Raw genomic sequence first — 15,143 nt, 5'->3', positions numbered from 1 at the left:
CTCTGTCCCCCTCTCTCTCCCTGCCCTTGCCCCACTCATTCTCACTCCCTCAAAATAAATACATAAACTAAAAAAATTATGTCTTAACCTTGTCTTCTTCTTCAGAATCTGTATGCAGGGCTAAACTCCTAAGTAAATGCTCAATAAATACTTGATTAAAAGCCATAAGAGCCATATCCAAGAAGAAATAAAAAGTCCATTTCAAAACATGCCACATGTTTATTTTCTTCACCCTTTTTAACCTCCCTTACAGAATTCTGTATCTCTAAAATATCACAGTGATTTTTGTTTTTGGTTCTGAGTACTGACAAATACCCACGTGCTTGGCCAGCTTGAAGGTCAGATGGTATCCTGGCCTGGGGCCAATGGATACAGCTGGTGAAATTTCAAGCTGTCACACACTTGTTGCTAGCCTTGGTTTTCTAGTTCCTTCATCATGAATTATTAGATTATTTATAATAATGAATTGCTACATGAACAATTGTTTTTAAAACCATAATTCCCAACCAGGAGCAAGGTCATGACTCAATGGGCTAAATTTAGGACCGTAAGATCCACACTCTTGGACTGGTTGCCATGCCACTTCTCTGGGCCTTCATTTCTCCATCTGTAAATGGGAGGTGATAGCACTGCCCTCCTCCTGTGGGCCTGGGGAGCCTGGGCTGATTGGAAACCACCCTGCAGATATAGTGGTAATAGTCATAAGCTTCTCCACTTCCTTTGGCCCAGCCATATTAAGCAGCGCCGGTGTATGTATTAGAAGACAGAGAAATGTGCTATGTTCCATTCTGTGTAGGAATAAAAATGTGTTTTATTTGCTCTAAGGCCATAACAACGAGCTGTGAAATCAAGCTGATATTTACTACTAAGTACGCACTTAAAAATTATGTAACACATGCCAATGAGCTTTTTTGTTTTACCCTTTCAGTGTGAGATCACTGAAACCAGACACTGTGATTACACCAATCCTCCTGCCGCTCTGCTATTGGTCCGACGTCACTGCTGAGTAGCAGGTGAAAATGGGAGACACATGTTATTCTCTGCTAAGCACGGCCCATGACATGGCTTTCAGGATAGGATCTTGCAAACACTTCCGGGCACCACAAGGGTTCTTTCTAGGTGTTTGAAGGGCCAGCTGTTCTGCAGGGCTTGGATGTTATTCTGGTTTATTTCTGTAAGTTTTATTGTTGGCTTGTTTTTGTTTTTTTTAAGAATTTTTCACTAGAATTCATTTTCACCCACTTTACGGATGCCTTAAAATAATCTGGTGCTGCAGACTCTTCCAACAGCTGCCAGCTTGCCTGTGAGGTGAGGCGGCTGCTCCCGCGAGGGCGAAACAGCACTGGAATGTTTAAAACCCGAGAGGGCAACAGACACGGGAGAGCTTTCGTGCTTACGTGTTAACTGTGGCAAGGAGAAACTTTCTCCAGCCAGAAATCACTCAGCATTCTGCAGCAGATCGATGACTGGCCGCCCCTGAGAACAGCAAGCAATCTCATACGTGGTAGATAGTAGGAGGTGGTCATAAATCAACTCAACAAAAGATGTTCTTTCAAACCTCAAACTGCAGTCACCATGGAGAAGGGGAGGAGGTGTGCGGCTTTGTAACTGGAGCCTCATTCACATAACTGGAATCAGGGGCTCCAGCGTGACTGCCTCAGAGGTAGCAGCTGCCTTCTGCTCCCCGGGGCTGCCTCATTCCATAGATGGGTCGGGTGACGCCTGTGTACACAGAGTTGGTGACATTTGTATGATGTCTGGATGAAGCGTGCTTGCAGGAATGTTGGTGAATACTAATTATTATTATAATCATACTGTGGATAGGTCTGTTGGCCTTTAGCAGATAGCAGCTTATATAAACACTCTGCTTTGATGTAAGAGACTCCCAAGCATCAGTGGTTAACATAATTTTGGTTGGTTTCTACAATCGGCTGTGGTCATTATGGTGCCTCGCCTAACATAACCCCAAGGAGTAGTTCACATATTTCTAAGGGGGTTGGTCACTGAGTCATTTATCAAGAACTTAAGTCGCCCGTGGGACAGATCTTGTTGCTATTACCAACATTCTGGTCCATCTCTCCCTCCACCTTCACTGATGGTCTCAGGGTTGAAAAGAAAATAGTTTCCCTCAAATATGGATTCATAGTATTTGAATTTGAAAAGTCCATGAAATGTTTTCACTGAATAGAGAAAGTCTTTAGTTGGCCTAGGAGCAAAAATGGAAAGGAGCAGAAGAAACGCCATTTGGGAAAGTCTCAAATTGACTTGATTATTTTAACAATTATTGACCCCCACTCTGGCGAGACACTGGAGATACAAAGATGCAAAGCATCAAGGAGACTCAGGGTGGGAGGGATGGACAGACTCACCAGTGCCCTAAAGAGCCCCATGTGCAGCAATACACGTCCTAAGAACAGGAGAAGCACAAAAGAGAAAAGGACTTTTCTATCTGGAGGGAAGCAAGCCAGTCGGAGAAAGTCGAAAGAGGGGATATGAGCTTAGTCTTGAAAAATGGTTGCAGTGGATCCTCTGAGCTCGTGAACCACCCCCATTCTAGGCAGGAGCAGCCTAGGGAACAAGCGTGCACAGGTAAGAAACAGACCAGCCTGCCAGGTGATCAAAGAGAAAACAGAGTCAGAATTCTCGGAAATGCCTAAATCCTGCGGTTACACGCTAAGCAGGACCACCGATCTCCTGCCCCGATCCCACCTAGGGTCTCGTCATGTACCACTTCCTCTGTGAAGCCTCCTTTGAATTTCTGTAGCCGTTTTGACTGTTTGCCATTTCTCTTACACTTCCATCCTCTTTGCCCTTCCCCGCCACATTTCACTGCACCCCTAACACTCCTCAGTGAGGGCAGGAATTGGGTCTCAGTAGGCGAGGGTGGTGCCTTAAGCATCACTGTTATTCTATTTGGATCTACATGGCTCTATTTGGTTCACTGTGCTCTGTGTACATGGAGACCCATAGTAGCATTTTTTTTCTGCTGCTTATATTTCTTATTTTGAAATCTGAAATGAATAGAAATGTTGTAAAAAGCAAAAGTATACCCTATACCTTTCGCTCAGTTTACCGATTGTTACCACTTTATCACATCTGCCTTATTCTTTTTTTTTTAATGTCTATTTATGTTTTTTGAGACAGAGAGAGAGAGAGTGTACTCACCCAAGTGGGGGAGGGGCAGAGAGAGAGACACACACACACACAGAATCTAAAGCAAGCTCCAGGCTGTCAGCACAGAGCCTGACATGGGGCTTGAACCCACAAACTGTGAGATCATAACCTGAGCCGAAGTTGGACGTTTAACCAACTGAGCCACCCAGGCGCCCCTGCCTTGTTCTTTATAGACACACACGTTAAAGTTTTTTCTGAGCCGTTTGAGAAAAAGTTGCAGACTTAATACTCCCTGACTCTTCCTTCAATATATATTTACGTATTTGCTATAAACAAGGACATTCTCTTTTTTTTTTTTTTAAGTTTTTTTTTCAACGTTTTTTATTTATTTTTGGGACAGAGAGAGACAGAGCATGAACGGGGGAGGGGCAGAGAAAGAGGGAGACACAGAATCGGAAACAGGCTCCAGGCTCCGAGCCATCAGCCCAGAGCCTGACGCGGGGCTCGAACTCACGGACAGCAAGATCGTGACCTGGCTGAAGTCGGATGCTTAACCGACTGCGCCACCCAGGCGCCCCACAAGGACATTCTCTTGTACAATATAACCGTCAGGATAATAAAATTAACATGGATTCAACATTACGATACAATTCCCATTCAGATTTCCTCTGTCAGCCCAATTATACGTGGTGCAGGTCCTCTATAGGTATCATTTCTCTTAATCTCCTTCATTTTGGAACAATTCCTCAGTTTTTCCTTCTCTTTCATGACCTTGACATTTTTTGAAGCCTGTAATTACTTTGTTGAATGTCCTACAGTTTGGGTTTGACGTTTCTTTATGATTTATGCACTTGTAGCAAGAATACCTCAGAAGCAACGCCTTGGTCTTCTCATTGCATCATAGCAGGAGGCAAATAACGTCAATTTGTCCCATTACTGTTTTCTTGTTACTTTCGGTAAACATCCAGGCTTATAGGATTTTCCACTGAGCCATTCCTAAGTATTTTGCAAGGAGAGGACTTAAGACTTCTATTGTAAAATAGCCTTTTCCTTTTCCTCCATTTATTCATTTAATTTTTATCAGTGTAGACTCATGGATTCCTATTTTAATCAAAGGATTAAAATTGGTAACTATCATTTATTGTGATACTCAAATAGTCCCACACTTGGCCAGTAGGAGCTCATCTAAGGCAACTCTTATGTCCTTTTGATATGTCCCCGTCATTCTTTCAGCATTTCCTTACTTTGTAGTATAAGATGTTCCTGTCTCGTCTTTTATTTTTCCTACCCATCCCTGGAGTCAACCATTTCTCTAAGAACCCCGGTTCCTTTAAATGGAGAATAATATTTAGAAACCAAGCCCTGCAAGCTAGGTGTGCTGATTGCTACCAGGATATCTTTGCTCTCAGCAGCTAGAACTAGGAGATACACGTATATATCTACATGTTGCATGTGTGTATGCATGTATATATGTGTGTGTCTGTGCATATATATGTATGCACGCACACATAAACATCTATACACATTATACCTATATCAATAGCTATGTCTATTGACATACAACTCACGTACAGCTGTGAGTTCACATTGACCTCTGCATCTCCAATCTAACACAATAGGATTTATTCTAGGATTTACTTTGCCTTTCCATATTTGTAATTCCCTTCTGACCACAAGAAATCCTCAGAGTATTTACTTATTTGTTTAACAATTCCAGTATGTCACCAGTCCCCCAGCTGCACTGGCCAAAAGCTTGTCCCCTCACCATGGGCCCCCGAAGCAGGCAAATCCCTGCCCCTGCCATTGGGGGGGCCTTTAATCAACAGTGACTTGCATGATCTGAATTAACAGTCTTTGAGTGGATTCCACCCACCTCTGCCATTGCCTAGACTCTGAGAATCAATAAAGAAGAATCACAAGGTTGACTTTTCCCGTTGTTGCTTAGCAGGGTGAATGTTATTTTCTTCTTCGCCATGGCAGTGACCACTTTAAATGTGGTATTTTTTTTTTTTCTGTTTGCTCTTCTCTACTTCTCTGATTACTCATGGGACAGTAACAGGATTAACTGAATCCATTCAAAGATTTGTAGAGCTCCAAGCTTCTCCCAGGAAGAGTGCATTATAAATATTATATAGCTATAAAATCCAGAACTGGAGGCCAGAGGTCAGCTGATCCCTCCCCACAGTTGCCAGATGGTTGGCTCTTCTGGTGCATTCTCAAAGCCACAACCTCACATCCTAGATACACATCTTTAAGTCATCTTTGACTCCTCCAGACGCCACCCACCCACCCCATGTCAAACGGTAACCTTGGAAGCAGGGAGTATATTCCCCACCAGAGCCGCTGTGTGTTTTTCCTCCACCAGTTCTGTCCCCCACAATGTCCTCACTGTTCTGGAGGGGAGCGGAAATCCTTTTCTGCGAGCTAAATCATCCCCACGCATTTAGAAGTTTGCTTACAGAATTTTTTAAACCAGATAGCTCTGTGTTGCACCACGTTCACTAAATGCAGTTGAAAATCCCATTTCTAAAATTACTTTCAAGACTGTCACAATTTAGATTGTTAGGGAAAATGGATGATAACGGGGCCCACGGTCTTTCAGTCCAGAACTGACTTTGTTTTAGAGGAGCAAGAAGAGAGCTGCCTGGCAACACAACGCATCGCTGTGCATAAACTTTGTTTACAGCTAAGGCTGGAGTAAAGGAACAGATGGTAAGAAAATCGGATTTAAAGAAGGGACAGATGCGCCTGCGTCGGAGCTTGGTAAATCTCTTGGCTTCTGGTTTGCATGCAAGGATGAAGTCTAACTGCCCACAGCAGTCACGCCCCTGTTCACTGTTGCCTTTGACTGTTTGCATCTTGTCTCTCTGAGGATAGTTAAGACAGCCCATTGCAAGCATTTATCTCTTCCCTCCCACGGGGAATGTGTTTTCCCAGGGCTTTGTATGTTCCCTGTCCTTTTATGGAAAGTAGTCTCTTCATCATCCCTGTGACAGTATATCTAAAATTTCAAGAATATTTAAGCTGTTAACTCTGCCTGTGTATGGAGGATGGGATTATATTTCTATGATCTTGGAACTATTTCCAATGAGCATGTGTAACCAGGAAAAATAAGCATAAACATTTGCGTGTAATGCGTTCATAAGCGCACCCTCCCCCCACCCATCATGCTTCATCATCTCCCTTTGGTGCTTTTCTCTGTGACGGCAAAATGATTCTAAGAGGCTAACCTCCACGATATATACAATAGCTATTATAAATGTTATATTAAAGCTGCCTAGGCCCACTTCCCCCTCCTTCCTAAGGGAAAGTGTCAGTTATACTTCAGTTAAGATTTACACGTGCTCCCTCAGGGAGGTGAAGGGGAAAAACACATTCTATCTCAGTGATGTATGGTTGGATTTAACAGCCCCAATTGTTCAATGCTGGGATCCAGTTATAAACGTTTTTATTCCAAAATGACCCCTATGCGTTTATAGCGATTCCAGGACCTTCATAGCTGCTCCACAGTGACTTCCCTGCAGAAACAATGCACCGTGACCAGACATCTCACCTGTTCCTGCATGTTGGCCACTGGTCACTCCTAGGCAGCATCAGGTTCTGTCACTCCTTGAGATTCATCCTGAGCGAAAGATTGGCTACTTAAGTAAAAATGCTGTGTATTAGAGCAATAGTTCCTTATAAAATAGTCACGGTAAACATCAAAATATCTTACAGGGTTGACTGCAAAGCACCACCAGAAGTGTTCTAAGTGACACCATTAGAACTGGTTTGACTCGACTCCTTGCCTCTGGGTGTGCGCAGGGCCAGCTGCGGCTCTTTGGGCACCAGAATGACCCTTTTGGGTGACACACAGGTTGCCATCTTCAGATACACTCTCCAGGTATTCCTCACCACCCCCCGTGGAACACCCCTAATGCTGCACTCTGGAACTTCTAGTCGGCTCTGGTGTCCAGGGTGACCCCCTTCACCAGTCTCTGGAAAGGCAACATGGGGATCAGAGGCCTGTGGCTTGTGGTACCCCAGTCTCCCGCAGCACTTGGGTTCCAGCCTGTACAGATGCGGCCACGGATGTAGGCAGAGGACACAAAAGTTGCTCCGGGACTAGAAGTACAAAGGCCAGGCTGGGCACAGGGCATGTTAGGTGACGATTTACCACTGCTGTGTTAAATGAACCATGTTCTTTGACTGCAAAGTGTCTGAATCTGCCACCGCCTCGAATTCCCTAGCTCCATAGTAACCAAGTTAGGGAAAAGCCTATATAGTACCCAAGTTAAGGGAAAAGCCACCACCAAGAAATCCCCGGAAGAATCTACTATGGCATAGACCTCTTCATAGCCACCAGCCAGGAGACAATGTGTTATGCCTCCTTTTCTTGGTCTCTTTTTCTTTGCCTGTTGCACATCTACCCCACTCTGGGTTCTGTGAAGCTCAAACTTGTGTTTGCATGGGATGGACCTTGAAAGCACTGGATGGACCTTGAGGGCATTTGCTAAATGAAGTAAGTCAGACAGACAAAGACAAATACAGTATGATCTCACTTGTATGCGGAATCTAAAGCAAAACCAGAAACAAAAAACCAAGCCCCTAGATACAGAGAACAAATTGGTGGTTGCCAAAGGCAGAGGTGGGGGTGGGTGAAATGGGTGAAGATGGTCCAAAGGCACAAGCTTCCAGGTAGAAGATAAATAAGTCATGGGGATGTAATGTGATGATAGTTAATAACACTATATAGTATATTTGAAAGTTTAACTATGTGGGGTGATGGATGCTAACTAGATTTACTATGGTGATCATTTTCCAATATATACAAATATCAGATCATTATGCTTTATACCTGATGCTAGTATAGTGTTATCTGTCAATTATATCTCAATTTTAAAGACTTTTATTTGCCTCAGGATCACCTGGGGTGCTTTAAAAAAATTTTTTTTTATGTTTATTTATTTTTGAGAGAGAGACAGAGCATGAATGGGGGGGTGGGGTCAGAGAGAAAGGGAGACACAGAATCCGAAGCAGGCTCCAGGCTCCGGGCTGTCAGCACAGAGCCCAACGCGGGGCTCGAACTCACGGACCGTGAGATCATGACCTGAGCCGAAGTCGGATGCTTAACCGACTGAGCCACCCAGGTGCCCCTGGGGTGCTTTTTTAAAATTTTTTTACTTTTATTTAAAAAAAAATTTTTTTTACATTTATTTATTTTTGAGAGACAGAGAGACAGAGCACAAGTGGGGAGGGGCAGAGAGAGAAGGAGAAAGAACCCGAAGCAGGCTCCAGGCTCTGAGCTGTCGGCACAGAGCCCGATGCGGGGCTCAAACTCACAAACCGCGAGATCATGACCTGAGCCAAAGTTGGATGCTCAACCAACTGAGCCACCAGGAGCCCCTGGGGTGCTTTTTTTAAATTCAGATTCTTGGGGTCACCCCGGCCTCAACCGTTTAGGTTGAGTGCGTCCAGGGTAGGACCCGGGAACAACAGGCTCCACACGTGAATCTGATGACCGTGGGTTTTCTTTAAAAGGCCCTGAGTAGTAACTTTTGTCCTTTTCTCTTTCCACTTTTTTTTTTCATTTTGTTCATGTTTATTTATTTTTGAGAGAGACAGAGCATGAGTTGGGGAGAGGGAGAGAGAGGGGGAAACACAGAATCCCAAGCAGGGTGCAGGCTCTGAGCTGTCAGCGCAGAGCCCAACGTCGGGCTTGAACTCATGAACCATAATCGTGACCTGGACCAAAGTTGGACCCCCAATCGACTAGGACCCAGGCACCCCATCTTTCCACTTTAAATAGTCTCTCTTTCCCCTTGCTTTAATTACTGTCAAGTTTTTGTCATTATCTGTAGAGCTAATGACTTCCAAGTCTATACATCTATAGCCCTTATCTTCCTCTCGAATGCTAGGTTTAAAATTCCATCGGCCTGCAAGTATTTCTCCCTCGATGCACTGTAGATACTTTCCAAAAGCCTTCCAAAATATAATTGTGACCAGTTATTTCTTCCCAAGACATTTGAAATTGAAGGCCACTCTTTGAGGACCATTTAGGTAACAAAAGGCTAGCGTCAGCTAAGATGTGGAATCCACTCAGGGTAAAGAAAAATTTAAGTGTTCACATTTCTTATAAAGTTAAAAACAAATGTTTCTAATGGCTGAATAACCTCTAACACCACGACGAGAACGCAGTTTGTTCCCACAATCTGTGAATTCAGGACTTGTGTCTTCTCTTCTGCTGAAGCCATGAACGGATATTCCAGTATTTCATCATCACTTAGTGAATTTTTGCCTCGTTTCCCCAAGACGAAGCTAGCTGTGTGCGGGTGGACTTTGACAACTGTGGGTACCCACTATCTGTTGATCTGGTTCTCTATTGCTTTTCAAATGACAGTGGTGAAAATTCTGAATTATTATATCCTGACTATGCATTCAAATCCTCAGAAACCTGCTCAGTTTATGTCAAGAGTTAGAGTTCATTGTAAGGCTACGTACAGTGCAGCATGAGGAAAACAGGGACAGTGCCGCCGAGGGGAACTTCAGAACACAGCGACAGTTCTGGTCATAATGGCTCTCACATGCTGACAGCTGACATGGGCCAGATGGCTCTGAGCGCTGCCTGTCCCCACTTATTTAGTCTTCCCAATAGTTTATAAGAAGCACCATCGTAGGGGCACCAGGGTGGCTCAGTCCGTTGAACATCTGACTTCGGCTCAGGTCATGATCTCAAGGTTTGTGAGTTCGAGTCCCACATGGGGATCTCTGCTGTCGGCACAGAACCCACTATCCCCATCTCTCTCTGCCCCTCCCCTGCTCATGCTCTCTCTCTCTCTGAAAAATAAATATTAAAAAAAAAAAAAAGTGCTGTCCTTGTCCCTGCCTTACATGTGGGAAACAGAGGTACAGAGCAGTAAAGGAGTGCTTCCCAGCCTCCCTGGCTCAGAGTCCATGTTCTTCCCTGAGGCGCGAGGCACAGTTGTGCCTGGAGACAGACCCTGTGGAGCTTCTCTGTGGCGGTTGCTCAGTGACTCCGTGGTTGGCGTCTCCTCCTCTCGCTGCTCTTGCTGCTGCCAGCTGACTCCGTGTCCCCTCCCTCAGGATTTTCATTCATACTCTCGGCTTGTGTACTCCGGGAGCAGTTCCACTGGTGGTGGTGGGCAGGGTATATTTGCCAAGTGCCGGGACAGCATTGTTAGCCCTTGGTGGGGTGTGTGAAAGCTGTGGCGTCCTTGGAGCAGATAGAAATGCAGAGACGTCGCCACGGTATGACAAAGCAGCAGAGAAAACGGCAAGCCAGGGGACAGAAAAGTAGTGAAATCAAATACTTTCCTATAGCCCTGAGTTCAGAAGGCACGAGGGCCGTTCCCTGGGGGCTCCAGGAACCAACTGGGGAGAAATTTAAAGGGGCTGAAAATATTGAGGCAGGGGAGAGTAGGAGAACCAGAGATACGTTGCTTTTTTAAATGTTTATGTATTTTTGAGACAGAGAGAGACGGAGCATGAGCAGGGGAGGGGCAGAGAGAGAGGGAGACACAGAATCCGAAACAGGCTCCAGGCTCTGAGCGGTCAGCACAGAGCCTGACGCGGGGCTCGAACTCACGGACCTCGAGATCATGACCTGAGCCGAAGTCACCCAACCGACTGAGCCACCCAGGCGCCCCGAGATATGTTGCTTTTTTTTTTTTTTTTTTTTTTTTTTTACTTTATATATACGGGGCAACTTTAGAAACAGCCATTTATTATTTGGATTAAATGTATGATTTGTTCTGTGATACAGAAAAAATATGGAACACTTCACGAATTTGCGTGTCATCCTTGTGCAGGGGCCATGCTAATCTTCTCTGTATCGTGCCAATTTTAGTATATGTGCTGCCGAAGCGAGCACGAGATATGTTGCTTTTGACTATTATCTTATTCTCTTTTTCCTCTCCAGGCTGGTATAGGCTGGGGAAACATAGATTATGTGTTTGCAGCTCTCGCAAAATACAGCCTGATAGCCTGTTCCTTTCCTAATGTCAATGTTCACAGTGTGTTGATTTGATTTAAGCAAATTGCCCTTTCCTTTTCACATCAAGACCAAGGCTCAAAATGGCACCACCTCCTCCACAAAGCACTCTCCTCTCACCCTGCAGATTCACTGCGACCCTACTGTGTGTCAGGCACTGTCCTAGGCGCTGAGGACATGGCAATTAATGAAAGGCACAAGACCCTGCCGGGTTAAAACATACCCCGTGAGTGCCAAGGGCCATTGGGGAGCATCTAGTCCACTCCGCACCCACTCTGACCACCCGTCAGCCGGCCTCTGCTTCCCATTTCCAACAATGCCCGTTCTACCAGCAATGAGCTCTATCGCTCAGAAAGCTCTTGCCTACTGGTGTAACAATCTGTTTTCCGGCTACATCTATCTATTGGCCTGAGTTTCATTCTCCGGAGCTAGGCAAAATAAATTCCCTTTTATTGGATAGCCCTTCAAATCCTGGTCTACAAACTCTCCTTGTCACACTTGCTCTCTTCTCATCTCTCTGCCATCCTCCCCTTTTCTCACCAAGCGGGGGCAGACCCCCTTCCCTGGCTGTCCCCCTACCTTGCCTTACGGTCTCTCCGCCTCAGAGCCTGCCACATTTGGACTTCTTCAACTCACGCTTTATTTGTTCTTCGTGCTTAGGCCTTCCTTCTTTTCCCACGGCCTATCCTTAGTACCCGACTCTAAGTCTGTATTGTTTCAAACTCTGCATTTGTTTACTGTGCTAGTTTATTGCCATCCTGGGCAAATTGGGATTGGACAGACGATGGTAAGTAGTGGTAGTAAGGTGGGGGCAAGTCAGCCCTTTCTTTTGGGTTTTGTTCTGTCTTTGGCTGGGTCTACTATCTCTTTACATTTAAATTATTACCATGCAGGATTATTGAAGAAACTAGGTCAGGGAGTTCATACACGGTTATTATTTTGATCACTAAAATAACATTGAATAAAACATGTCTACCAACAAGCCTCTATACGGACGAGAAAGAAGCAGATTGTGTAAATGAATGAATGGATGGGATGTTTTCTTGCATAATTCTTAGTTTGTTTTTTCTTGTTGTTGTTGATTTTTTTTTTTTTTTTTTAGTGTTTTAGTTTTTTCCTACTCATGCCAGATAGGTAAGTAACATGGACGGTTTTTCAAATCAAAATAACTAAGTTTTGGTCATTACAATTGCTAGTTTACTTACATTAAATAAATATATAATCCCACCACACTGCACAGCATAATTAGCAAGTATTTATGCTGTTCAATCCATGACCCAGTTTCCTGAAGACATCTGTTTTCTAAAAGGATCTTTCTCAAAATTCAGATGAAAAGACGCTACTCAAGTAGGATTGCCAGATAAAATACGGGGCACTCAGCTAAATTCGAATTTCAGATTCTATTTTTTAGTATAGGTCCGACTCAGATATCACATGGGGTAGTCTTATACTAAAATGTTGTTAATTGTTTATTTGAAATTGAAATTTATTTTAGCATCTTGTATTTTTCTTTCTCCCTTTTCTCTTTTTTTCCTCCTAAGTCTGACAACCCTACACCCGAGACATAAACCTTAGACATTCATCCCAATGCCCATCTTCCACCAGTAACCTCCCTCTTCCCCATCCTCCTTCCCATTTTATTTTTCTTTCTTTCTTCCCTTTTAGATAAAGCACTCAGATTTCAGTTCTCCCAGGTATAATGGCCTCATTTCGATTCCACGTTGTTGTATTTTCCCCCCTTTGACAATATGTAACAGGTGTGTAGCCTTGTTGATTTCTACTGTGGGATAAAAAAAATAGCATAGGATAAACTGTTGGAGAAATTGGCTTAAGCAGCTTCTCAGCTGATGACTAATAGTTTAACAGTTGCAAACAGGTGAAACCAGTCTCACTGTTTAAATGTTGCAAACTCCGGGGTCAATCTGGGTGGAGATCTGTGGCAGTAAAACATAATTCCTTGTCAACAGAAATGTGTTTGCTGAATGTTATCTGCAGGCATCTAAAGGCCTTGTGTATTTAACACGTTTTTTCTTTTCACCTGAGAACTGGATTCATTTCCTTTTTTAAAAATAACTCTAGACTCTATTTCCCTTCCACCCCATAAGCTCCTGAGACCATCAAGATGGTTGTCAGAGAACACTGCATGGATTGACCTCTCTGAGGGCTCTGGGCCATCCCATACCTCAAAAGCCTTTGTCTTTACTCCGCTGGGAAGTTCAGAGCTGGGAAGTGCGGCATAACCACCACCTCTCAGCTAGCACGGAGGAGTCATTCGTGCTGTTGTCCTGCCCATGGGGCTGATTCATTCGTTGTTGTGTATGGGTCTGAGCAGACAAATGTGTCAAATTACAAATAAAAGGGGAAAAGACATTTCATTCTATTTTTTAATTGAAGTATAGTTAACACAATGTTACATTACTTACATTACGTTACTTCTTGAGTCGACAGTTCTGTGTATTACTCAATGCTCACCATTACAAGCATAGTCCCTATCTTTCACCATACAACACATTTTCATCTTTCAATGTTATTACAATATTATTGATTATATTCCCAGGATTGCTGACTATGTTGTACTTTTCATCATCATGACTTATTTTATAACTGGAAGTTTGTCTCTATCTCTTATTTCCCTCTATCTATTCTGCCCTTCCTCCTGCCGACCTCCTCTCTAGCAACTACCAGTTCGCTCCCTGTATTTAAGAGTCTGGTTTTTGTTTGTTTGTTCATTTGTTTTGTTTTTTTAGATTCCACACATAAGAATTTCTACACATATGGTATTTGTCTTTCTCTGACTTACTTCACTCAGCATAATACCCTCTAGCTCCATCCATGTTGTCCCAAATGGCAAGATCTCATTCTTTTTTTATGGCAGAGTAATATTCCATTCTATAAACATGTCACGTCTTTATCCATTCATCTATCGATGGACTTGGGCTGCTTCCATAGCTTGGCTACTGTAAATAATGTTGCAGCAAACGTAAGGGTGCACATATCTTTTCAAATTACTGTTTTTGTTTTCTTTGTGTAAATGCCCAGTAGGAAAATTACTGGATTGTATGATGTTTCTGTTTTTAATTTTTTCAGGAACCTCCACACCATTTTCCACAGTGGTTGCACCCATTTACATTCCCACGAACAGTGCACCAGCGTTCTCTTTTTTTCCACATCTTTGCTAACACTTGTTATTTCTTGTCCTTTTGCTACTAGGCATTCTGACTAATGTGACATGATCTCTCATTGTGATTTTGGTTTGCATTTCCCTGATGATGAGTGATGTTGAGCATCTTCTCACGTGTCTGTTGGCCATCTGGATGTCTTCTTTGGAAAAATGTCCATTCCGGTCCTCTGTCCATTTTTCAATTGTTTGTTTGTTTGTTTGTTTGTTTTTTGGTGTTGAGTTGTGTAAGTTCTTTATGAATTTTGGATATTAACCCCTTATTGAATAATCATTTGCAAATATCTTCTCCCATTCAGTAGATTGCCTTGTCATTTTGTTGATGGTTTCCCTAGCTGTGCAAAAGCATTTTTTATTTTGGTGTAGTCCTAATAGCTTGCTTTTGCCTTTGTTTCCCTTGCCTGAGAAAACGTATCCATAAATACGTTGCCAAAGGTGATGTCCAAGGGTTTCCTGCCTATGCTTTCTTTAAGGAGTTTTATGATTTCAGGTCTCACATGCACGTCTTTAATCCATTTTGAGTTTATTTTGTGTGTGGTGCAAGAAAGTGGTCTGGCTTCACCAGTTTCACTGTTTCGCGAGTGGCTAAAAGACATTTTTTCTTGTTGAGAGTAGCCTGCGTCAGTTTCTGTGGCCTGAGACTTTAAATTGTTAAATAATTATTGTCAACACGTTAGACAATGAAAGCTGATTCAATGTACAATTATGTGCTTTACCTCTCTGGAAATGATAAACTATGCAGGAAGCTGTTAGCTGTATTTAACAAAATACTACTCCGAACAGTTTATGAGACTCAAATTAAACATGGATTCTTGGAGATGTTAAAATTAAATGATTCAGTAGAGTAAATATATTTTTTTA

The 15,143-nt window shown here is 43.3% G+C and overlaps 1 non-coding gene across 1 annotated transcript; it reads right to left on the bottom strand.

Annotated features, from left to right (window-relative positions):
* Positions 1–10,877: 10,877 nt before the first annotated feature.
* Positions 10,878–10,984, bottom strand: LOC124510536 (U6 spliceosomal RNA). Its single transcript, XR_006961735.1, has one exon. It is a non-coding gene; the product is annotated as a U6 spliceosomal RNA (small nuclear RNA).
* Positions 10,985–15,143: the final 4,159 nt, after the last annotated feature.

Source organism: Lynx rufus, unplaced genomic scaffold (genome assembly GCF_022079265.1).
Source record: "Lynx rufus isolate CCGP_SWC_20201006 ecotype Redwood Valley unplaced genomic scaffold, mLynRuf1.p SCAF_15, whole genome shotgun sequence".
Taxonomy (NCBI): Eukaryota; Metazoa; Chordata; class Mammalia; order Carnivora; family Felidae; genus Lynx; species Lynx rufus.
Note: the sequence above shows the minus strand (reverse complement) of the source record. Positions and strands in the feature narration are given on the sequence as shown.